The sequence below is a fragment of the Sceloporus occidentalis genome, unplaced genomic scaffold (assembly GCF_023333645.1).
Source record: "Sceloporus occidentalis isolate IW3139 unplaced genomic scaffold, rSceOcc1.0.p SCAF_2, whole genome shotgun sequence".
Classification (NCBI taxonomy): domain Eukaryota; kingdom Metazoa; phylum Chordata; class Lepidosauria; order Squamata; family Phrynosomatidae; genus Sceloporus; species Sceloporus occidentalis.
In genome coordinates this window covers 229880335-229906069 of record NW_028316982.1, presented here as the reverse complement: position 1 = coordinate 229906069, position 25735 = coordinate 229880335, and positions in this window count along the sequence as shown.

The window sequence follows — 25735 nt, the reverse complement described above, 5'->3', positions numbered from 1 at the left end:
ACTTCCTTTCCATCAGCTATACTTACTTTCATGTTGCTTCAGACCAGTGAGTGGGACTTATACAGAGTAAGTGAATATTTGACTGTAGCCCTTTGGCACTGTCCTTTCATGTTTATTTTTAGTAAATGAGACAAACAGCTATTTAACATAATAGGACAGAAGCTCACTTAAATCATTCTTCATTGTTTTTTGTGGTCTTTTTGGGCTATGAGGCTATGTTCTAGAAGAGTTTATTACTGAAGTTTTGGCAGCAGCTGTGGCTGGCATATTCACAGAATGCTGGAATGGAAGAGAGTGGGGTATATGTACTGTTGGTTGAGAGAAGGTGATTTGCATGTTAATCTGTGTATTGTTGTTGAATGGCAAGGCCTAGAGGGTGTCCATTTGTTTAATGATTCCCATTGTCTGCTGGGAATCCCAATCACCCTGGGTGGTTTTCATTTTCATTCGCTCGGTCCTGATTTTGGTGTTTTTAGGACTGGTAGCCAAATTCTTCTGTTTACTTTAAGGGTTTCTTCTTTACTGTTGAAATTATTCAACTGTTTATGGATTTCAATGGCCTCCCTGTGCCGTCTGCCCTGATAGTTGTTGGCATGGTCCAGAATTTCCATGTTTTCAAACAGCATTTTATGCCCAGGATGGTTTATAACATGTTCTGCTACTGCTGATTTTTCTGGCTGACCCAGTCTGCAGTGTCTCTCATGTTCCTTGATTTGTGTTTGAACACTGCATTTGGTGGTCCCTATGTAGACTTGTCCGCAGTTGCACAGTATGCAGTAAACTCCTGAGGCTGTGAGAGGGTCTCTCCTGTCCTTCATTGAGTGCAGCATTTGCTGGATTTTCTTGGTTGTCTTGTAGACTATTTGGAGATTGTGTTTCCTCACCAATTTTCCTGTTCTGTCTGTGACTCCTTTGATGTATGATAAAAATACCATACATCCCTTTGGGTGGTTGTTTGTCTTCAATTCTATGGGTTCTTCAGCCCTTCTCACAGCCCTTCTCACAGCCCTTATGAAGTCTGAGCTAGAGTAACCATTAGCCTATAGAGCCTAATCTAGGTGCTTCAATTCATCTTCCAGGAAGTGGGGTTAACAGATCCTTTTTGCCTGGTCTACTAGTGTTTTTATTGTGTGTTTTTTTATCCTGGATGATAGTTCTTCCATTCTAGCATTGTCTGAAGATGCCAGCCACATCATGAATAAACTCTTCTAGAACATGGTTCCATAGCCTGAAAAACCCACAAAAAGCTATGGATGCCGGCCATGAAAGCCTTCGACATCACATTCTTCATTGTACTGAGATCAGGAAAAAAAACTATCCCTTATTATCCACACTGATTTCAATCTAAGATGGTATATAGACAAAGAGTAGCCTAAATGTTTATGGTAGTAAAAATGCAAGGGAGAAAAATATTGTTGTTGCTGTGTATCATCAAATTATTTCCGACTTATGGTGATCTTAAGGGGAACCAAACATACGTAAGGTTTTCTTGGCAAGATTTGTTCAGAGGACATTTGCCATTGCCTTCACCTGAGACTGAAAGTTTGACTTGCCCATGTTTACCCAGTGTGTTTTCATAACCAAGCAATACACCATGCTGGCTAAGATAAAATATGGTGAAATGCAGTTCAGTTTAGGATATGCCAGTGATGGTGAACCTTTTACAGACTGGGTGCCCAAACTGCAACCCAGACCCCACTTATTTATTGCAAAGTGCCATGTCCCTCTGGCTTTCTAGTAAGAAACTCTGTGCTAGGGCGACAGCATGTGTGCCCACAGAGAGGGCTCTGAGTGCCACCTCTGGCACGCGTGCCATAGGTTCACCATCACTGGGATATGCACACACATTGCTTAATCGTGAATTTATGTGAAGCCAATAGTGGGATCCCAGATGTGACTCCACTCTCCTCATTTGAGATGCATACTTATAAGCATTTCTAGTTTCACTTTCTTTGTTTTTCTCACTCTGCCCTTCAGATATCTTGCAATTCATATTCTGCTTTGGAAAAGCACCAGAATTTGTGTTTTAATCTTCCAGTGGATGATAGATCTTTTTTCAAAACTGAGTTCAAATGTTAGCTCATTCAGTGTCTTTACAGGGATGCTAGATATTTATGAATTATGGGCCTTTTCACACTGCAGATTTATAGTGCTATGATTCCATTTTAACTACCACATCTTATGGAGACTTGGTGTGTGTGGTCTGGTGAAATACTAGAATTATCACTTCTAGTGTAGTCTTTTATGGCTGGCTATGGTGACATAGCAGACACTTCTGTAATCTTCCCTATTTGTCATGAAGCACCGAATAGCCATATCAGAGGTTTCAGAGGTTTTCAGTAAGTTAGGTGGTGGTAATGATATGTGGACCTACTATGCAATGCTGAGCCATGCAAAATAGTAGCAAATATGTTACATAGCTATTATTAATAAACTACATCTACTTTTTTTAACCATCACCATTTACACTTGAAACAGATCCTGCTGGTGATAATTCAAGATAAATATATAACATTCCTACCATATTAGTAAGCACTGAGATCCTTTCATACTGCTCAGTTAGGGCACTGCGATCGCCTTTGACTGCCATGACATCCTATAGAATCCTAGGGTTTATCATTTGGTGAGGCAAACTTTGTTTATTTTCATCATTAATGTCAAAATTCTGGTTCCCTAACTTTAAATCCTGGGCTGGGCTGGATTCGACATTCTTAGAGAAAATACTCCTGTTAACAGCATGGAAGACTGCAGTCAAATCACTCAAGGAGCTCAGCTGTGGAGTAGAAAAAGTAGAGTCAGCACCCACAACATATTTTGTTCAATGAAGATAAAATATGTACACAAAACAAAATTAACATATCAAAAACACTAGAGAGGAATGCAATTAACAAAAAGCTAGGGAATTTGCAGAACTATGATAAATTCCTCATTAATAAAATATCTGTTTTTAAACTTTGAGATGAATATATTTTATTCATAAATTTTGTAGAATTTAGTCTACTAATTACAAGACATCAGCTTGTAGGCTATTTACATGGCAATTAAACATACAATGCCAGTGATCTGGTCAAATTAACATAGGCCTCAACTTGAAAGTAGTCTGTACAAATAAATAATTCACATCTTTCTGAGGCATTGCTTAAGCAAACAGAAACTTGTTGGAAATTCTCTGTGGCTTTGATGTGGATTTTTAAAAGATAACAAAAATGTGAAGTAAAATACACCCTGATCTTTTTCATTGTAAAATCAAATTCTGAGATAAAAGTTATGTCAACAGTGATGGGCAGAACATATAAACATCATCTAAGCTGTTGCAACATCCAGATGTGGGTTTTTCTTGTAAAAAGGAAAAAAAATCCTTCCTTATCAAACACCAGATCTACTTCTAAAAGACATTACATGCATAGCTTCCACTGAAACTACTTAGTCTGCTTTCTTGCCCTCTACCATTACAACAAAACAATTCTGATCCAGTTGTCTCAAGTTGCAACAAGAGAGGGGATCTAAGCTAGACAAGTAGGAACAAACTGCATATGGAACAGGACTTGTGTTTATTCTTCACAAAGAGTAGTGTCCCATGTGGTCTCCTAAACTGCTTTTCAACGTGCTTCTGGTATAGAATTCTCTTTGTGAAATAGTGTAGAGGAGCTGCTGTCCATCAACAAAAAGACTTACTGCATACATGATTGCATGAAGAAGCAGAGTGGATTGGTACCAAAAGGAATAAAGCGGTTCAGGGGACCATTCAGTCCAGCACTGTCTGAGCACATAAGAGCACTATGATCAGACCCCCAAGTATCTCCTGTGAACTGGAAGAATGACTGGGTGGATCAAACTAGATTTTATACTCAAGGCAAGGAGAAAAGAATATCTACTATCAGCTTTTCTATCACATTACTCCTGATGCAGCAAATGAGATGGTACAACTTGATGGAAAAGAGTGTTAAGTAACAAAACATTCAGGTCTAGGAGGATATAGTAGAAATTGTACATTGTGCCTTTATTATAGTAATCTTCTATTGTTCACCTTTAAAAGACATAAAATATTTTCAGAAGAGAACACAACATTTCAGAATGCATTTATTTGGGAATTAAGTTGCACAAAGAACATTCAAGAATGTGCTATCGAGAAAAACTTGGAAGCAACTCATTAAAATAATGTGTTATTTGTTTCCAGTCTGGTCAGTGTTCCTGGGATCAGTTTCATTTACTGAAGCTTGAAGATGTGGACAAGATGCTTGAAGCAGCTTGGCCCACCATATGTAATCCCAAGTCTTGTCCATCTTGGCTGATAAAATCTGGGTGGGTGCAGGGGTGATACATACCTCACTATGCCAGAAGGAGATGGCTGCTGCCTTGAAGGAGGTGTTGGTGCATCTTGACCTGAAGAGGACCTTTCTGGTCCCAGAAGTATATGATAAGTACTCCTCTCCCCCATTGCAAATATCCCCTTTTTGGGCAAGGGGCTTGAGTGTATGGTGACTCGTAAACTTCAGCATTCTTGGAGAAAACATTTTATCTACATCCATTTCAGCCAGGTTTCATACCAGGGCATGACACTGAAATAACCTTAGTTGCTCTAATTGACCCTGTTGACCTTCCTTGATCTCTCTTTGGGTTTTGATACAATTGGTCTTGACCTCTTACTGGACTGGCTGTGTGGGATGGGAGGCACTGTTCTGCAGTGACTCCATTCCTATCCAGAGAACTAGTTCCAGAGAGTAGCACTGGGGATTCTTGTTCAGCCTCATGGCAATTAAGTGGTGGGGGGCTGCAGGGTTCCATCTTATTCTCCATGCTATTTAATATCTAAATGAAGGCACTGAATGAGGTGTCAGTGGGATACCATGAATATGCTGCTGAAACTCAGCTCTATTTCTCCCTGTCATCAGAGGCAGCTGGAACTGTGGGGTGCTGAACCAGTGCCTGGATGCTATTATGGGCCAGATTTCCTACGTTTTGACTCATCATTCAATGATTGATTCAATGGGCCTATTCTTATTGGAATTAACCAATAGGATTCTGACCATGACCACTGTATAATTCATTTCCCTGGTTGGGCTGACACTACTGTCTTTGCACCATTCATTTACAGTAGATGTCTAATGTATTGTTTAATATTATTGTCCTGTTTCTGGCCTTGATGCCAATCTGAATTTGCATTTTCTGTAAGACAATCATGAAAGCAAAAGGATCAGGTTTGGTGGTCTACATGGAAAAATCAAAGCGCTTTCTACTTTAATCATACTTGTTTGTTTCTCCCACAACCCAAGCCCCAAAAATAAATCCCCAAAATTAGTGCTTTCTCCATAGTTCAAGCTATCAGCATGGCTTGACTGAAATCCATAACTTTCTCTCCAAGTACTGTACAGAGTGCCCTTGTAATAGCCTATATTTGACAGAGCAGCCAGGAAAGCTCAAAAGCTAAAATTGTTTCAGAATGTAACCTGCTATGAGTGTGTTTTCAGAAAAAGATCTAAATTATACATACACTTTTGTTGTTTATATACAGACCACCAACATTTTATAGCCTCATTTATTGGAATGCCATTTATTGATGGTGTTTTACACTGAATAAAATGTCAACAAAATATTTTCTCATTAGTAAGGTTAAAAACAACTCTGAACTTAAAACTGTACACTCTAGCACACAATAATATTGATTAACTAGGAGGCATTCTGGAGAAAATAACAATGACAACAGCTAAGATTATTTAATGAGTTGGGAGGAGTGATTTATAAGGAAGAATCTCTACATCTGAAGTGTGTGCTTTTGGAGGATTTACATTGCAGTTCGACCCAACAATTGCTAAAAATAAGATAAATAACAATTGTTCTGTTCAGTTGAAGGTATTTCAAAACTTCATGTCATACCATATAGGGAAATGAATTTGTTCCTGGGTTCTTTGAAAGATTAAAGAAGTTTACAAAATTAGAATTAGAAAGTTGCTGCAGAAATTTACAGCATAGCAAACCCCTTTGCATATGGATATGCAAAGGGGTTGATCAAACCCCATTTTTATTGTATATGCACAAGATGCTGCCTTATACAAAATCAGACTATTGATCCATCTATGCTCCATAGTTTTTACACTTGCTGGCACTGATCATTTAGGTTTTCTAAACAGAATCTTTCCCAGCCCTACCTGGTGATGCAAAGGATTAAGCTTCCCACTGCAAAACCCCCTGTGCTGCACTGTCCTACACCCTCCTCTATGTCAGTACTTACACATATTCTATATGATTTTGTTGAATTTTTTACTACAGTTTATGTTTAAAATCCTCATTCACTCAAACCTGAAAAATACTGCTATTGCCTATTGATTTGTTAATTCTTTTACTTATTCTGCCTTTTGTTGGGAAATATGAGCGATAGCGGCAGATCTCTCAAATGGAATAATAACCAGCAAAGAAAAAGCTAAACAACAGCCAATCCCACATGCCACCCACTCACAGGTTCTAACAGAGAAATGAAATAAGTTTAGTCTTCTTTGTAAAATGTATAAAAGGAGGTTTACTTGTGAATATGTGTGCACAATCAGACACAGATGCATCTTCTTGGGAAAATAGAAAGAAGAATTTTCATGTATCTTCTCAAGGAAAGATGCTCTGCAAATTTTATGCTCTTATGGAAAAAGAGAAAGAAGAGATGGAATAGAAAAACAATGATGATGGAACAGAAAAACAAGAAAATAGAAACATCTTAATAATGGGAGATTGGAATGCTGTTATAGAGCCTAGAAAAGATAGAATTTATGGACTGTGATTGAAGGCCCAGGTGTTATCGTCCTTAATAAGCTGCAAAAGTAGTCTGTGGTAAGACACTGGCATGCAGCTTTCCCTGTCTCCCACATCTGTTTGGTTATGATAATAGTGGCAGTTCCATTAAGAGCTCATTAAATAGGCCAATAAATGGCCCTGGTTTAACCCATACATTTGTGTCTGGTCTCTTTATTCCATGGGTAGAATAGCAAAGAGAGATGGTCAGTCTTTTCCTACTGTGTTGCATCATTAAAAGTGGATCTCCTTTACCTTTAGGGCATTTGGGGGTCTCTGGTTTCTGTATTCCCACAAACTTTGTCCTACCACTCTTCACTGTACCTTTTTTGCAATTTGAACATATTAGGCATCAGATCTAGAATGTGCCTTGGTGAAACAACAATGCTTTTTCTCCCCTTCTGGCATATTGTTCAACCAACATTTATTAGGTTCTTACACACTATTCTGTTAATAATTTCACAGCTTCTAAACACAGCTGTCATATTTCTTATCTGATGATCATTATTGGCATTCTTTATTGCTGAGCAGCGATAGCAGAGACTGGACTCAAAACAAGCACTTTCCTGTCTTCATAGAGAGTGTCCACAAATGGCCTAAGTCAGGGCACATTCTCTGAAAACTCCTACAACAGGAAAATGAAGGCTCTGGTACATATAGGTTTACATCTTTGTGATGCTTTCAAAATAACATTTCTACAATTTGAAAAAAAAAAGCAACAGAATCTCTTTGAAGGCCACATTAGAGGAATTGTCTTTTAACACTGAGCAATTGAGAGAGATATTGTGGTACTTAATTAATTATCCACTTCAATGAGATCCTTTGCTCTTTTCTAACTGTGTAAGGAGGTCACTGTAGGTTGACAAGTGAATTGAAGGTGCACGTGCTCACACACTCGCACACACTATGGAAAGCATTTCTTAAACTCTTGAGGCATAGAACTAGGTTTGGAGCTTTAAAAATATAAAACAAAACAAAACAAATAAACCAACCATTTGCTGCCTGTTTTCCATCTGATTCCTTTTCATCGGCACTAATCTATTTCATGAAGTAGCAAACTAGTAAATAACCATCTTTTCATAAAAGACAATAAAACTTAATTATCAATCAGGGACTGGTTCTATTGAGATTAAGTAGCCATGGCTATCTTTGTAAATAACCATTGAGGTTTAATATTCTCTCTCCTAATCAATTAGTTAGAAGATGCTTAAGCCTTTGTCACAATGGCTACTAAATACAGACCAGCTGGTTAGAAAGGAGGTCTGTGTCATCATTCTGTCATTATTTCTTCTTCATCTCAAAAGACAACACCATTGGCAGGCAAATGCTTCCCACCATCTGGAGGAAGCTAGGTGACACATAACCAGGCTATTTCTGTACTGAATAAAGATTTAGGCTTGGATGAAGGCTGTACTGAAATAAAGGTTTAGGCTGTTGTGTGTGTGTTGTACGTATTTCTTTCTACCTTTCCTCTCCCCCTCTCTCACATATATACTGCCTCAGACAAAAAATGTCCAAATTAAAACAAATAAAACCCCTCCCATTCCTACAGTTCAATCCCTGTAAAATTCATCTTCTACAAAATGTTGGCATATCTAAAAAATTTCCATAGTAGGCCTACTAGCCCAAATCCTATTTTCAGTCCCAATTAAAAATCTCCATCGAATAAATGGGATTCATCTATGAGTAGATGCACTATTTAACAGTTGATTCATCTGGGATCAACCAATAGGTTAATTAGACCTGTATATCTGTTCACCAAGGCGGTTCTATAATTCTCTCATTTTGCTTGCAAAGCAGTCCATAATTCTATCTAGGATAGCTCTTCTCCATTATCAAATAGTGTGGTTACTATATGTTTTAGTTTACAGTATTAAAACACAGTATGTGTTGTACTTGTTATCTCAACTTAAAAAGATGCATTGAATCAGCTGTTGAATTTTCAGTCAACACTTACGTGTACTCTAACAAGGACTGCCAATACAATTTCCTTGACTTTTTCAGAAGATAATGTAAAGAGCAAAATTTAACAGAGCATGATAAAAGAATGCTCATCTAAAATTTGGCATAGGAATCTATGTTTAAACTATTATTTTCTACAAAACTGGAGCACTATATAGTACTTTTGCAATGAGAAGTGCAGTCTGTAGAAATCAGTAATTAGAAATTCTTGCTAAGTGTAATAACAGTCACAGTATGAGGTCTATGACAAGGCAAGCTTTGTTTTTGTACTGGTCAGTCTCTCCTGTCTCTAGCTTATGCTCAACAGTACATTTTGCATCTTATACAAGACACACAGCAGAATATCAGTTGTACAATTGCACAATCAAGATGTTGTACATCTTGTACAATACAGCAATAGTAATTGCAAGTACATTTCTATTCCACTTATCATTGCACTTAAGCACTCCCTAAGCAGTTTACAATGTCTAAGCTAATTGCCCCCAGTAAGCTGGGTACTCATTTTAGCAACCTACACAAGGATGCAAGGCTGAGTGGACCTTGAAGTCCCTGGGTTCAAACTCACAATCTTGTGGCTGTGAATTTCTGCAGTACTGTCATTTAATCACTGTACCACCATGGCTCCCTTAATATGCACAATATTCACAAGAGAACATCAATTTTATTTTTGATATTATTATTTTAAGAAAGAAAGAAAGAAAGAAAGAAAGAAAGAAAGAAAGAAAGAAAGCTGTAACCCCTGTACAGTGTTCAAAAAAGATAATTTTCTGGATTTCTAATGGTCCAGAAATGTCCTAGACACTATGGCCAGGTTTGAGGATTCTGGGAGTTGTAATCCATAATGTAGCATTTCCAAGCTCTTCTTTGTGCTCTCCCTTGGGAGACTATAAAAAGCAATTTTATACCAGTCATATCTCTAAAGGGTTCTTTTAAAGTCAATATTGTACTACTATCACTAGCAGCACTCTTTTCCAGCAATACCCAAAGCTACTAGAATTAAGATCTGGCATCTTTTACAGACAGATAATGTGTTGTACCATTCTATAAGAGCCAAGTGCTGGGTTCAGAATACTCTTTTTTCTATTCCCTTCTTTTTACTTATTTCATTATTATATTGGCAGGGGGTTGGACTGGATGGCCCTTGTGGTCTCTTCCAACTCTGCGATTCTGTGATTATACGATTATACGCCATCCCCTATAAAAGTCCTCTTGGCAAAGTCATTGTTAAGAATGATAGACAATAAAACCACATTCTGACTATATATAAATCAGCTATTATATTATCTTTAGCCTAGCCCAGGAATTTTGAGAAGACAATGTATGCATCTGAGAATAATAATAATAATAATAATAATAATAATAATAATTTGTTTTATTTATATACTGCTATTCCAAAGATCATAGCGGTGAACAGCAAGTAAGCTAATAAGCAAGTAAGCTAATTTGCCCCCAATAGTCTGGGTACTCATTTTAGCGACCTCGGAAGGATGCAAGCCTGAGTTGAGCTTGGGCCCTTTTGCTGGTCTTGAACTCGCAACCTTGTGGTTTTGAGTGAATGGCTGCAGTACAGGCATTTAACCACTGCGCCACCAGGGCGCAGTGGAAAATGCTTTACCCGTTCAAAGCAGAGAAATAACACAACCAAATACATTGACATCAGATAAAATCTGAAGAAAAGCACAACTGTATAATCAACTGCCTGATTTGTCATACACAACCTACTATTGTCCCAGAAGACCTATCATATTCTGACCCTAAGTCTGTAAGACCTGTCTCTGAGTTGTCACAGTTGTAGTTCATGCCCAATTTGTTCTTTACGTTTTGCTTCTGGGATGATCTCCAAGCTGAACATATTGGTCTTGGCAGGATGCGGTTTGTCTGGCACATGCTTGCTGTTCAAGGATGCTTGGATGCCCATGAGCCAGATATCTCTCTCCTCTCTTTAAAAATGATCTCAGAAAAGGTGCTGGGAAAGTGGGGATCATGCCAAAGTGCTAGCTTCAGCTCAGAATCTCAACTGAACAAGCAATGGAGATACACTTGCAATGTCAGGATCAGTTAAGGTAGGTAATCAGCAAAGATGCTCACATGAGGTTTTGGACAGCTCCAACAACTCAAATGCCCAGAGGGTTATCACAGGATTCAGCCACGAACCATTCAGTCACCTGGAAAGGTTTGCAAAGTGATGCTGTCTTGGTTTTGCAAAGTTTATAGTGGCTATTGCTAAAATTATTAAAACCACTTTGGATGAAGGTCTCTGTTTGGGCTACATATCAGAAATGGAACAAAAACTGTTGGTAGAATCTAACCCTGGAACACCTATATTTTGTGTTGTTTGATGGCTGGAATCCTGCATCACAGTTATTAATGTCAGGGATGATGGGAGTTGTAGCTCTTCACCTCTGGCTCGAACTCACCACCTTGTTACGCACCGGCGCTGACCAGTTTTGGCCAGTGGTTAAAGCTTTGCTCTAAAGCAGCAGAGTTACAGAGAATAGGCTGAAGACCCTGACAAGCTCTCCAAGCCTTCTCACTCTTGCTTCCACAGAAGTCTTCACACTTCTTCAGGATCCAGCTGGCTCTTGTAGCTTGACTCAAGACACCAGACAACTCAGTAGTCTTATATAAAAGATCTACTTTATTCTACTATATACAGCTCCAAAACTATCCAACACAACTCCACACTACTCCAATACTCCTCCACAACTACCCACAAAATACATTGGGATTCATAGCCATTATTATAGTCATTGCAAAATACCACCCACTGTTGTCTGTTTCCACCCAGTGGGCGTGTACACCATTCTCATTGGTTCTCTTGGTTCAACCCACAATTAATGATTTCATCATCTCAGCCTTGACCACTTAACAATTCTCAGGTGTGTTCAATTATCCACTTTGCATTTCTGTCCTTGGCAATTTAGGACTTGTTAATTCCATTACCTTTTACACCTGTGTGGCTTCTATTTGCTTCTGCTGAGTCATCCTGACTCTCACATACATGTTTTATTTCATTCACTGTATATCCCATGTTGCATTTTCCTTAACAATTAATGTGTGAACATTTATAACTGTTACACAGTAAGCCCTCCATATTCACAGATTCTGCATCCATGGATTCAACCATCCATACATTGAAAATATTTTTAAAACATAAATTCCAAAAAGAAAATCTTGATTTTGCCATTTTATATAAGGGAAATCATTTTACTATGTCACTGTACATAATGCAACTTGAGCATCCACAAAATTTGGTATCCATGGGGTGGGTGGGTCCTGGAAACAAATCCCAGTAGATATCAAGGGTCCACTGTGCTTTCATAAACCCCATGCAGCTGCTTGTTTAGGGTTACATCAGGACAATGAGGTTTTCCCAATCTGGACGTACTGGAAAGCAGCCGCTGTGATCAATAGGGGTTTGTTCCCCTGTCATTTGGGAAGAAGCTGGCTGCCAGTACCACCCCATCTGACATGGGCACTTTCTAGTCTGAGAGAGAATTGTAACAAAGATCCTGTTTCTGCCTGTTATGCTGGAGACTGCTTACAGGAGATCAAGGAAACAGCTCGTCACTTCCTGAGCAACAGGGGTATGTAGCTGTTGCCTGGCAAGTAGGGATGGTGGGGGGTTCAGCTGGAATTCATTATGTAGCACCATAGTTAGAGCCCTATATGGTCCATAAGTTTCATATAATTTTCACTACTTTTTAGCCATCAGCTTCATTGTATTGGTTTTTTATTGTAAACAGATTTGAATATTTATTAAATGAAAAGTATTAACGTGTGTGTGTGTGTTGGCATAGCTCTATAGGCAATTAAATTAAATTAAGATACTTAAAACATACTGTGCCTGCTAAAGTAAATGAGTGGTGTGTGTTGAGTGGATTTGATTTAGCTGGCTAAGATTTTCATTTAACTTGATAAGAACTTCCCCAAATTTCTTTCATAAGCTCAGTATGAAGAATCTAAGATTTTAAAAAAATCAGCACTGGGGGAAAGTGAAGCTGACAGATTTCTCCTTTCCTTTTGTATTAAGTTCTGGAGGTGTGATCCTGTTGGTAACTATGCTAGCACAGGTGTTAAGAGCAGTGCAAGGTTTTATTTTGGGGTTTTGTGGCGGGAGCTCTTCCAGGAACTAACTCTGTAGGATCTCAGAGGCTGAAGGTTTTAAAAATGGACAGAAAGTGACTCCAAGTACAAATGAAGTAAAAGGCCAAGTTGATTTTGCAGCAAAACCAATTATTTCTTTATTAAAAATACAGGAAATGATAGCAGAGGAAACAAACATGACAGTCTATACTCAATGCACGCAGGTTTTCAAAGTAAAAGAAGGAAAACAGAGCAAGGAAGCTAAAAGAAAATCCTTCTCTTAACCAATCTAAGGAGGCCTTAGCTAAGCTTAAGATACTGCAAGCTAAAATATACACATGGAAGTCGAAGGCTTTCATGGCCGGCATCCATAGTTTTTTGTGGGTTTTTCGAGCTATTTGGCCATGTTCTAGAAGATTTTCTTCCTGATGTTTCACCAGCATCTGTGACTGGCATCTTCAGAGAATGCTTGCCTGCAAAAAGTGGGTCTATATATACTGTGTGAGCCTGGGAATGCAGGGGTGATTTGCATGTGTATTATTCTGTGCTGATGGCAGGCCTCAGGCTGGAAGACTATGCAAAAGAGGATTAGTGTCTGCTAATTGGTGATCATAATCTGCTGGGAAAGCCCCAAGCAACAATCAGCCCTAGTTAGTCCAGTATATTTTCTTAACCATTTGTGCCCACTCTGACAACAGACAGCTTTCCTGTTGTATGCATCAAAGTCTAATATTCATATTAATTTATAATAATTCATAGCATAGGTATCTGCAGAAAGAGAGAAAAGCCCCCAAGGGAAGGAAGGCATTGGAGAAATGCTGTTTGGAGAGGGCAGGTTTTGTTTGCTTTCCTTTGTCACTGCTGTGAATAGCATAGCTCCATTCAGGGGCCCATTCTCACTACATAGTTATAGTGTATTAATATTATTATTATTATTCCACTTTAACTGCAATGGCTCCATCCTGTTGAATCTTGATATTTGCAGTTTAGGATTTTCAGCCAGAGCACTCTAGTGCCTTATCTAACTTCCAGTCCCATGATTCCATAGAACTATGGAACTTAAAGTGGAATAATTGCACTACAATTATGTGGTTTGAAGGGACCATAGCATTCTGGACTGCAGCCAGCACACACAAACAATGCCGATAAGGATGGCTCAACTAGATAATTAGCAAGCAACTGGGAACAGTCCACAAACCTGCAAGGAGTGATAGTTAAGGAGCAAGCTGAAAGCGAGAGCCGAAGTCAGGAAAACAGAGGTCAGAGTAGTCAGTCCGGTCCAGGATCAGGGCAGCCAGAAGTAGCAAGAGTCCAGTCCGTTCCAAGGTAAGGAGTCAAGATACAGGGAGCTAGTGCAGGCAGCACTCACACCAAAGGATCATGCAATAAACTCTGGCGTTGAATTGGTGTCTCCCTGCTTCTTAAGTAGGAGATTCTCTCCTCGGTGCCAGCTGAGGCTTGTTTGCCAATTGTCTCTCAGCAATCCTCCTGGACCTGTGTCTGCCAGCACTCTCAGCCCTGCGTTGTTTAAAGGAAGGAACCTCCAGGCCTGGTTCCTCCCCAGAGTCACCACTAGGCTGCTGTGCCACCAGAGGAATCCCATCAGCACTAGGACCTGGCTGAGCCTCCTCCTCTCGGGCTGGGAGATCAGGGCTGGATTCTGGCAGAGCAGGATGAGCACCTGGTGTAGCCTCAATTACCTCTTGCTCTGGAGGAGCCCCATCCTCCTCCTCATCCTCCGACACCTGCTCTTGGTTGGTCATGACACATAGAATCCTAGATAAGAGAGCTATGAATTTAGCTGTTCCATCATTATACATATACAGAAAGAATGGGGTGAAAAATGCAGGTATATTGGTCAGTGATTTGTTGTTGTCTACAAAATCTATATGATAAAAAAACCTGCAGACCTGATGGATTTTTTAAAGCCCTCAAATCGGTCTCAAGGCACTTGTAGTTCCATCTGCAACTTTAAAGAGATGGCCAGTGCCTGTAGAGGTGGACTCCTTGAAACCTAAACATATATTACTTTGAGTTTTGTGAAGGAAAGCTGAGATATTACATACCTAGGTTTTATAAAGCTTTTTGTTCTGCGGTATCTGTCAATACCAGTAATATGTTGCTATTATTTTCTAGCAAAGAGATCATTCCTAATTCACTCACCTTGAAGGAAACGAGATAGCATTGTGAATAATGCATGTGAAAACTAAGATATACTACTCCAGGTATTATTCAGAAGCAATTTCATTTCATCAAAGATTTCTTTCATATTTTAGTTTTACAAGATTTGAATTTCTACTCAGTGCATGTCCACACTTTTGGGTGTAAATTCTACACTGTTCTGAGCATGCTTACATGTACACACAGTACTACAAATACGGTGGGATTACAATTATGGTAAGTAGTGATCAGAGTCATCTGATTTATTAATATGTATGAGAATATACTGCTGAAGAACATTGCTGAATGGATATTTCTATTCAGAACAAACATATTCATTTTCCCAATTTAGTCTCTCTGGAAAAGTCTGACCTATACAGATAGAGAGGATCTCCATTACTGTATGGATAAGTGCAGCCATTTAAAAGTATGGGCTCCAAGATTAAGGTAGTGAGGTAAACCTTCTGTCAATAGTGCTTGATCTATGATGGCTGTTTCACATATGCAAATCACAAGTGTTTGTGATTGGGATGGAAAGAATATTTGAAAATATTCAAAAAATACATTTCTCAAGTGTCAGGAAACCCCAATGAGAAGAACAATGGACTAATGAGAATCTTCATAGTTTAGGATTTATACTGTCTCAAGTTCGTATATGGGTTCCACAAAAAAAAAAAAAAAATGAAAAAAATATTTATGCACAAAAAATAATATGGGAGGAAAATTGTTAAAATTAGTCAAGAAAGAAATCATACAAAGGATTACATCCTGGTCTGTTCCATTTTAGTTCTACAGGATAAGATGCCACTGCACCTCTTCTATCTATTCTTTCATTTGTTCCTAAAGATCTGAGTGCATGGGCAAAATTAAACTTTTTAATTCTCCAGCTTTTGCAAGACCAGGTACATAGTGGTCAGCTTCCCATGAAAGGCTACGTAAGTTATAATGCACTGATGGCATTGATCCCTGAAGCTTTCAAAAGGCTTAAGTATATACAGAAATGGAAAAGACTATGTAGGAGAATTTTGGAACAAATTTTGGAGAAAATATGGGTAGAAATAATGATGGTCATGATCATGAAGATTTTAAGCAGGAATGTCTTTTCTAAGCATCAATATCCTGGGTGAAACTACAAGGAGAAAGAAATACAGGAGCAAGAAACATGTCATACATATGTCTCTGTGGTTCTTACCATGGAAGCATCAATGGGCTTCCTTCAACTATGCCTGCTTCTGTGTTTTAAAATGTCCTTCTCTACCAGGCAAGGCATGACAGACAACCATGTGACCCAAACAGTTGCATAGATTATTTGGTAAGTAGGGACCAGGAGAAAAATCATTAACTGATTTTTAAAATTTTGATCATAAGCCTGTTAGGGAATTATGAATGTATAACCTAGTGTTACACATTTGTAAGGTATTCACAATCCCTATGTAGTCCTCAATTTAGTTAACATGTAGGGACCATGAAGGCTCCCCAATTCTGACTTACCACTGTGATAGGGAACTATTCTGCTGTTGCTCAGGAAGCAGCTGACACTCCCACCCACCCACTCCTTGCACAACTGATCTCTGGTACATGGGGGAATTGCAAAAGGAACTCCCCTTCTGCCTGTTGCAATGAGAGTCACTCACAGGAAGGTAGGAGAACATCAGTCAGCTACTTCCCAAGTGGCAGGGGATTGGATACCATCAGTAGCAATGGCTGCTTCCTGGTAAATTGAATTTGGGAGAGGGAATCATGCTGGGATCCACTGCATAGTTGTATAACAATTTTATGCATCCATAACTCCCCCAGAGGATTCTGGTCAGATTTATCCAATTCATGGTCTGGCAGTGCAAATTGTTAAAGTGCAAACCTGTTTTTAGCTTCACACCATTATGATCAAAAACTACAATGTTGGGTACATTTTCTTTCTCTTTTCCAAACTATACTCAAATAAATATATAAATACATGTGTGCATCACATGTTTTGCTAAGGAATGTTGTCAGGTTGTAAATCTTATTTTGTTATGTTGAATTTTATAAAGTTATATTACTTTCTATAAATTAATGACATTAACAAAATCTGGTGATTGAACTGCCTTCCCTACCCTTCATACTGACTGAAAACCAGCTCCAGAGGATTTCACAGACCCTCATAGCCAGCTGTGGTGTGCATAGGAGATGCAACAGAGAGGGGGAAATTGGCTTCCTACAATTTTACTCGATCTTGTCATTCTACAGTTGGATGCTGCCCAAAGTCTCACAACCTACTTAATCAAACTGAACAAATAAAGGTGGATTCTGAGAAATGAAACAAAATTATGACAGATTTTCATGTAGTCACATGATGAATGGACTTCAGTATTAACCCATAGATTATTCAACTTCTTATACTCTGTCAGTTGAACAAAACCAGTATACACAATCTGGAACCTGTTCCTCTTGTTGAACTACTCACTAATTCAGAGCCATTTCTTAATTTATTTGTCAGGTTGTCTTATAATAAGTAAAATAATATTGTTGAAGGACTCAAGCTGCAAAGCAGGTAAGGAAGCTAAATCAAAACATCAGTGATGCGTCACATTGAAGAAGAAGCACAGAACAAAGGTGAGATTTCTCACTGACAACTCAGCATCTGCTTACTATCAAATGGAGCACAGAATGTTGCAATATTCTCTGAAACTCAATATTTACCTTGGAAGCATCAAAGTAGTCATAGCATTCAGCACAACAAATTATTCTTCTCTTTTAGGCTTGGATCCATCTGACTAATTAATATTTAGAGTATGCCTATAGATATAAATGAGACGTAAATATGCCAGCCCAAGGTTTGAGATCACTTGACTTTCCTCGGTGTTCTATCAGTAAAGGCAATAAACTGTTAGAGGATCTAGGAGAGGTCTTTTTCTTCTGTGGTATTCCAATTATGGAATGCCTTCCCCTAAGAGGCCTGATTGGGGGCCTATACTGCTCACATTTTGGTACCAAGTGAAAACACTGAAAATTTCCATACCTTGCACAATCACTGATAAAATGTCCCTCAAACATGGAGGAAGTGTGCATGTCTGAACACCTGGCACGCTTCCTCAATTGTTATGTGTCCCTGAATCGTCTCAAGAGGAGCAGATTTTCTATGAATATGGGTGGGGTTCAAGTCAATATGACTGAGACAGTGTGCAAAAAAAAAAAAAAAAAAACAGCTGTTGCTTTGCAGACATACAACAAGCATTATTTCCATGACCATGGTAATTGATAAGAGACCCCACTTTCTCCATGAAGAATCTATCAAATCAAGCATTATAACAATGAAAAGAAATCCACTTTATTTAATTAGAAAGTTATGCAAGAAAGATATTGATTTAATTTTAATAACATTAAAATTTCCAAAATGATATGTTACTTTGAAGTGAAAACTGTTATAAGAATAATACATGACTGTCCTGAACTTACCCATCTAGGCCATATGAACATAGAAGTAGAAGGTGAAAAGTAATCTTCAGGAATTTGGGCTGCCCACAGTTTAGAACATCTCAGATGGCTCTAGCACAGGTCAGTTCATCAGAGGAAATACATAGAACATCTCACAGGCCCTGGAACGGGTCCATTGAATGCTGAAAAGGGGGCGTTCTGGGAACAGGATGGGTCCCAGAACGCATTTTACTGCACAGAGGAATGTTGCAGCTGCCGCCAGGCGTTCCAATTGCATCTCCGCTCCATTCCAGGGGACGCGATTTGGGAGAAATGTTCAAAAGCTTTTCAGCACGCAACAGGCCTGTTCCAAGGCCCGTGCGATGAAGTTCATAGATAGGTATCAGTGCCAGTGTTACTGTTCTTACTCCTAAATTGTGGCCCTTCTGTTCAAAACATGAAATGTTACCTTTAAGAAGAAATGACATACTGAGCATCATTTTACCACCACTCAGTTGTGGATGGCTTGTATTCAATGAATACATGGAACTGTATTCATTCTTCTTACAAAAAAATTCCCACATTTTGTTGTTGCTATTGTTACTGCTCCTGCTATTCATCCTCCTCCTTATTCTTTGGTACATGCCCTAGATAATTGCCCCAAGTTTCCTCCTCAGCACCTGGTTTTTTCTAGTGCTGTAAGCCAAGGACCAGTCCCTTAAAGAACTAAACATATTTACTTAGATTATCAAATAATGCAATTTAAACAGCTCACAGAAGAATGTTTTCTACAACCTTTTCCCACTGCACCCACTGCACCACCTGCAGTCCCTGCCCAAAACTATCTCCAGTGGAGCACTCTTGAACAATATGGGGTGGGATGGGATGGGTGCTGTGGAAATAGTCCCAAATGACTTTTGGATCCTAAAGGACATTAGGCTGGACAACTTTCTATAAGGAATGTTTGCTGTCTGCTTCTCTTCACCCCTGCAGGGTCTCACCACTGTTCCCTGAGCTTTCACAGAAGCATTCTAGTTGAAGAGCAGGTGGTGGAGGGAACAGGAACTTTTTATTCCTTGAATATATTTCAGTTATCTTAGATCCAAGATAGAAAAAATGGACTCTTTTACATAATTGATTTTTACTGAATTTGGAAAGCTTAATTGCAGATTTCCAGACACTGCTTTCCTACCTCCAAATAGCAGTGCATCAGTTCTTCTTTCCAAGTATCATCTCATTTATTATAGCATATCAGTAACTGTAGGAATGTGATATGCTCAGCATCCATAAGAGGGCATTATTACCAGCTTTAGCAAATATGAAACAAATACAAAACTCATAAGAATATCTTCATGGTCATTTTCATATATATATATATATATATATATTCTTGAAATGCATTATGAAATTTCTGAAAATTTGTTTCTATTTCCTCTTAACAATGTCCAGACCATACAATAAGCCTTTGAGAGGAGGCAAAAATTATCTGGCTATTTCCTTTGCGGGGGGGGGGGGGGGGAGATAGAAAATGGTCCTGCTTTTCTGAGCTTCTGCATCACAATGAGAAGATTTTGCTTCAGCAACAAGATAACCTTTTTCTTTCCTTTGCCACTGCAATTATTTGAAGCTCATCATCTTGCAAAGCCTTATCCTACTGTTCAACATAAAAGAAAGGCTATAGTTCTGGTCTCTAGCAAAACAGAAAGACCTTTACAAGTATTCAGAAGTTGTCAAGTAAAATGAAAATCTGAATAAAAATAATCCTTACCATATTATGAAACCAATCAACCTTTTCATGTCATGGAATTGATTCATTTGAAGGCAACAGATGAGAATGAACCAGTGTTCCATCATGAACATACCAAACGCGTACATCATCAGTTTGTCTATTACATTCTAGGATCACCAAAATAAAAAGAAATGTATCAAGGAAATATGCAGATAATAGCAGGATTGATTAGAAATAGAAATAAGGAGTGTTGCAATGTCTTTAAATTATATCCAAAAGCAGCAATGGGATAATGAAGTATGTCAAATTAACGGAAAGAAAATGTGTACAAACCTACATGTACAGTGGAAAAATGTGCTGGATTGAAAATGTGTATATTTGAAAAGTATGTACAAATGTACTCCAGAGAATGGGGAAGAGGTAGCCCTAGCTGGGAAAGTAACCTTACCTATGTGGCAGGGTGTATACTAGCTACACGGGACAGGATTTTCATTATCAACCATGCCACAAATAGGCAACATATAAAACAGTATTCACACCAGCATTCCTTTATTTGGCATCTTCCACCAGCTCAAGATGGTGTAAGCTCTAGCCCAACAAATTCACTGTAATCCTTCACTAAGTTTCTTTTTAATGAAAGCAACAAGTAATTTTAGCATTTTTTTTCTAACTGAAAAAAAGTTTTCAAAAACAACACAGTTTTGAAATACTATTTGCAACTCTGCATTCATTCTGCTCAAAATTTATGCAAAATTCTTTTTCACAGAAAAATGACATTTTCACCACAGGGAATAACATTTTCCATGCACCGAATGATAGTTATGTGAAGAAATATGTTCTGTGCAGAAAATACTATTATCTGTGTAAAACAACCATATGCATGTTTTGTGCAGAATAAATCCCAAACTGGAAAAAAAATCTCTTGTAAGTACAATGTTCATTTGAAATGTGATGTTGGAGAAGAGTTCTGCAGATACTCTGGAATGCTAAAAAGACAGTTGAATGGGTATTAGAGCATATCAAGCCTGAACTCTCCCTAGAAGTCAAAATGACTAAATTGTGGTTGCCGTAGTTTGGACACATCATGGCAAGTCATGACTGAAAAGACAATAATGCTTGGAAAGGTAGAGAAGTAGGAAGACCACATACCAGATATATAGACACAGTCAAGGAGGACATGGCACTGAGCCTGCAATATCTCAGCACAGTTGTTGAGGATGGGGGTGGGTGGGCTTGGAGATGTTTCATTTGCAGGATCGCCATGACATGATGCTAACCTGAGGGCAGTTAAAAGCAACAACAGCAGCAACAACAGGATTCTTCTAATCTGGCTTTCTCAGCATTTGAAAGACATTTTTTTTCAACCATTTTGAATATTTTTAAAATATTCTTTCCAAACCTAGTTTGGAGAGATCTGGTTCAGAAATAAGAATAGCTAATAGGAGGCATACTCTTCATTACTGCCCCCTGAGTAGTATATTGCTGGAAAAGGCAAGAGAACAATGCTATTATTATTTTCCTGAAAAAAATGTACAATGTGTATTTATTTAATTTTGGAACATGGCATCAGATTTGGTGTTACTGCTAGATGTTATACAATCCCACTCCAAAAACAAAACAAAAAAAACCACAGAGTGGGGAATTGTCTACAGTGAGACAAAACAGTTGCTGAAATGCAATCAGCATTTCCTGTAATAATATTATGTAGAAGTACTTGCAGCCTTTTTCCATGTTTCCTGGCACAGGGTTCTCCAGGCTCTCAGCACCATTTCTCCATTACCCCATTCCTTTACTCTCTTCATTTTAATGATTATTCACATAATCAGCTAGAAATACTTTGTAAAAAAAAAAAAAAAAACCTTAGGCAGCATCTGCACTTCAGAAATAATCCAGTTTGACACCACATTAACTGTTGTGACTCAGTGCTATGGAATTCTGGGAACTGTAGTTTTGTGAGTCATTTATCCTTTATGTATGTGATGGCTCTGGTGCCACAACAAGCTACAATTCTCAGGATTCCATAGCATTGAGCTGTGGCAATTAAAGCAGTGGGAAACTGGATTATTTCTGCAGTGCAGATGCAACCTTTACATCTTATTGGTTGGATAGCGATTTATTTCCTTTAAGTGTTTTTGTTCTGTCTGTAGGATTTAAAGAACAGTAATATGATTAGCAATGTCTAAACCAGTATAAATAAAGTGGGCGAAGTGTATTATCTCATTTCAGAGAATAGGGAGGTAGAAGCTAAGATTTACTTATATTTTTTTCTGTAACAAAGCTTTGCCACAATCAGAAAAAAAGTAACATGAATTTCCTCCAGATAAGATTTCATAAAGGTACTAGTAATTTAGAAAGCTGAAACATCATTTTCCCCTAAAGGTGAAAAAAAGAAAGCTCCCTGATTACTTCATTTAGGATCTTGACAATATCAGTTCATCAGCTAATGACAAATGAGTCTTTTTCCTTGCTGACTCTGTTGTCTCCATTTCTGCTAATGATCTCTTCTAGGAAGAGAGGTGCATGTGCCAGTGACAGTGAAGTTAGATTTCATAGCAGACATGAAAGAGAACATGAGAACTTAAGTGTTATTCTGTCTGAGATAGCTTGCAGGGGTTTTCTTGATATCACCGAGTAGGCTTTATTTCAGCACTTTCATTTACATATTGCACAGGCAAAATTTCTTCAAGATATAAGTCCTTACATCTAACCAAAGGGAGAGATGATGAATGCATAGGAAAGGAATGGGATTTTGGTGACCCCAGCCTCCTTGTGTTCATCAACTATTCCCCTTGGTTCAAGAGCCAATGAATGCATGGAGACTGAAGATGTAATTTCTTGTGATAATCCAATACCCTTTCCTACTTGTGTTGTTTTGTTTGTTTGTTTGTTTTTTGTTTTAATCAAGGAGTGAACCAGAAGGGAAAAAAACTCTCAGATCATCTCTCAGGGCCCACCTCCAACAGCCAGTCTCTTTGGATGTTGGTTTCTTCAAACAAGGCCTGGGTTACAATGTGGCCAGGCAGCACATTATAGCTCTTTAAAAGTTATTTATATGACAGGAGTGATTGTCCTCACTCAATTCCACCTCCTGGTATACCAGGAGTTTAGTTGGGTTTGTGAACACAACCAAAAATGACAGAACCAAGAAAACATCTTCATGGGTTTGGCAAATGTCTGCAAGATTAGAAGTACAAAAAAGGGCAATGGAAGCTAGTGACCTTCCTTTCATCACTGATTAGAGATGCTGATCAGCACCAAGAAAGGAGGCATCTTAAAGTGGGAATATGCCAGCATTTCTAAATCTGGGGCTAGAACATAGTTCTATACTTTGCTTTGTATGGTACTCAAGAAATGCATGAATCAGATTCAGATTCATATGCTGAAAAGGAATGGAGTTCATTTATTTATTAAGAGTATTTATACCTCACTCTTCAGCCATAATGGCTCACAGAGCAACTTACAAATTATTAATTTTACAGCCCCCTGCCCTCAAGCTTACAATACAAGTTCCCCATAGTTCCACAACTATTCAGTACCTACATAATACATGCTGCTTTTAACATCTTAAAAGATCTTTGCAATGCCAGAAAGTATTATTATTATTATTATTATTATTATTATTATTATTATTCTCACAGCAATAGATTCTATTAGGTTTTGTCAGAAATATGCCCTCTGCTACTGCAAATGGCGTGGTATTTATAGAACTTACTTTAAATGTAAGTTATGATAAATCAGAAAATCAGACTGAATGAGCTCTGAAGTCACATAGAACCAATTTTCATGACTAGCAGCAGGCCCCACAGCAAGTCTTAATTTTCATGGCACCAGAGTGGCAAGTGAAATAGGAGAGGCATTCTTTTAGGAGAAATGATAAATGTCTTGCCACCCCTCATTAAGAAGACTAAGCACTCCCTCACCCCACATCTCCTGAGGCAGAAACAAGATTATGAATGCTCCCTTTTTGAAAGTCACTGGTGGCTACATACTTGCTTAGTATTATGGGTCCCGGGGGCTATAGCTAAAAAAAAAATATTATGTAACATGTGTAAAATATCAAATATGAGCTATGGACTTATTAAAAGCAAATAATCTGGTCAAAGCAGCATCACCCACAAAATAATAAGGTGTCAGCAGGCTGTAAAACTCCATCACTAGCAAAAGAAAACTATTTTGAGGAGGACAACCTCATCCTCCTGTACCATTTTTTGGTGAACTTTTATCTAAAACCAATAAAAAACTTATTAATTCTTACCTGTTTTAAAAAAAGTCACCCTCAAATTAAAAAGAACGGAATACACAATTTTCCCATAGAAACAACATAGTAGCTTATTTATTTATCATATAACATGTATTGTTGTACTCTAAACATTTAAACACTTTACTTTTGTAAAAAACCTTTTCCCCCCATTTCTTATTACTTAAGATGAACCGTAGTTTCAGTTTGTCTTTGTCTTTGCAAATGTCATACAGTTCTTGCATCGCTTTAATAGCTCTTTCTGTGCACTGATTACTTCTTGGTATTTCTATAACTGATGGCTCCTGTTTCCAATGATTCGTCAATGTTTGCAGAGCATCATTGTAAGGTGTCAGTACTGCAGACAAGTTTTCAAAATCACTTTCATTATATATTTGATTTGTAAACCAATAATCTGCCCACTCATACAAAATAAATCTGCAAACTTTCTGCAAAGTAGGTCTTGTTGATGGTATTATAATAAATGCCAGGATAGCAAGAATTGCTCTTGAATTCCACCTGGTGGAATTCCACTGATGTTCAGGATTTTGTGAAAGCTGATGAAAGGAAAATTACCCTTTTCTTTGTAGAATTGGAAAACCCATGTTAAATTAAACAAAAAACTTCATATTGTCTCTCCATCCTAATATATCTATGATTTTATCTGTACTGGGGAGAGGCGGGCTACAAATAAATCATATAATCATCATCATCATCATCATTAACAAGCTGTGTTTTCATTTCATCATACTTCTCTAACATTACTTCTCTTTTTATATGACTGTTGAAATTGAACAAGATTTTTGGTCCAAGTATGTTTATTCTTCTGTACAGTATTGTAACTCTTCATGTGTGACATTGCTTTACACTATTAAAGAAATACAAAAACCAGGATTAATCATGTTCTAAACCATTTAAATAATGTTTATAAAGCTCAAAACAGGAGTTCTATAAATATATAAATTGAAAAATTATGAATAATTGAATATGACTGCATATATTATATACTTGTATAGCCAGTTATACAATATATATTACACTACATACTATACCTCATATGCACTAATACTGTAATACAAATTTTTGATTGGGGATCACCTTTTTTAAAAAACTTAGGGGAATTAACACTTTTAAATTTGTTTTTAAGCAAAGGTTCATTGATTCATGATACAGGAAACATTTTCTTTTTTAAAAAAAAATCAACTTTCATATGCCTACAATCATGTTCAGATATCATGGAGTACTGGCTGGCTGTCTGGGAGGTTGAAATGGAATGGAGTATTCTGGGAAATGCATGGCTGACTGAATGACACATGCGAAAGCACAGAAGCATTGAACACTGCCAGTTTTGTTGCAATTCCTTGTTTAGATGTGTGCATGTGTGTATTAAA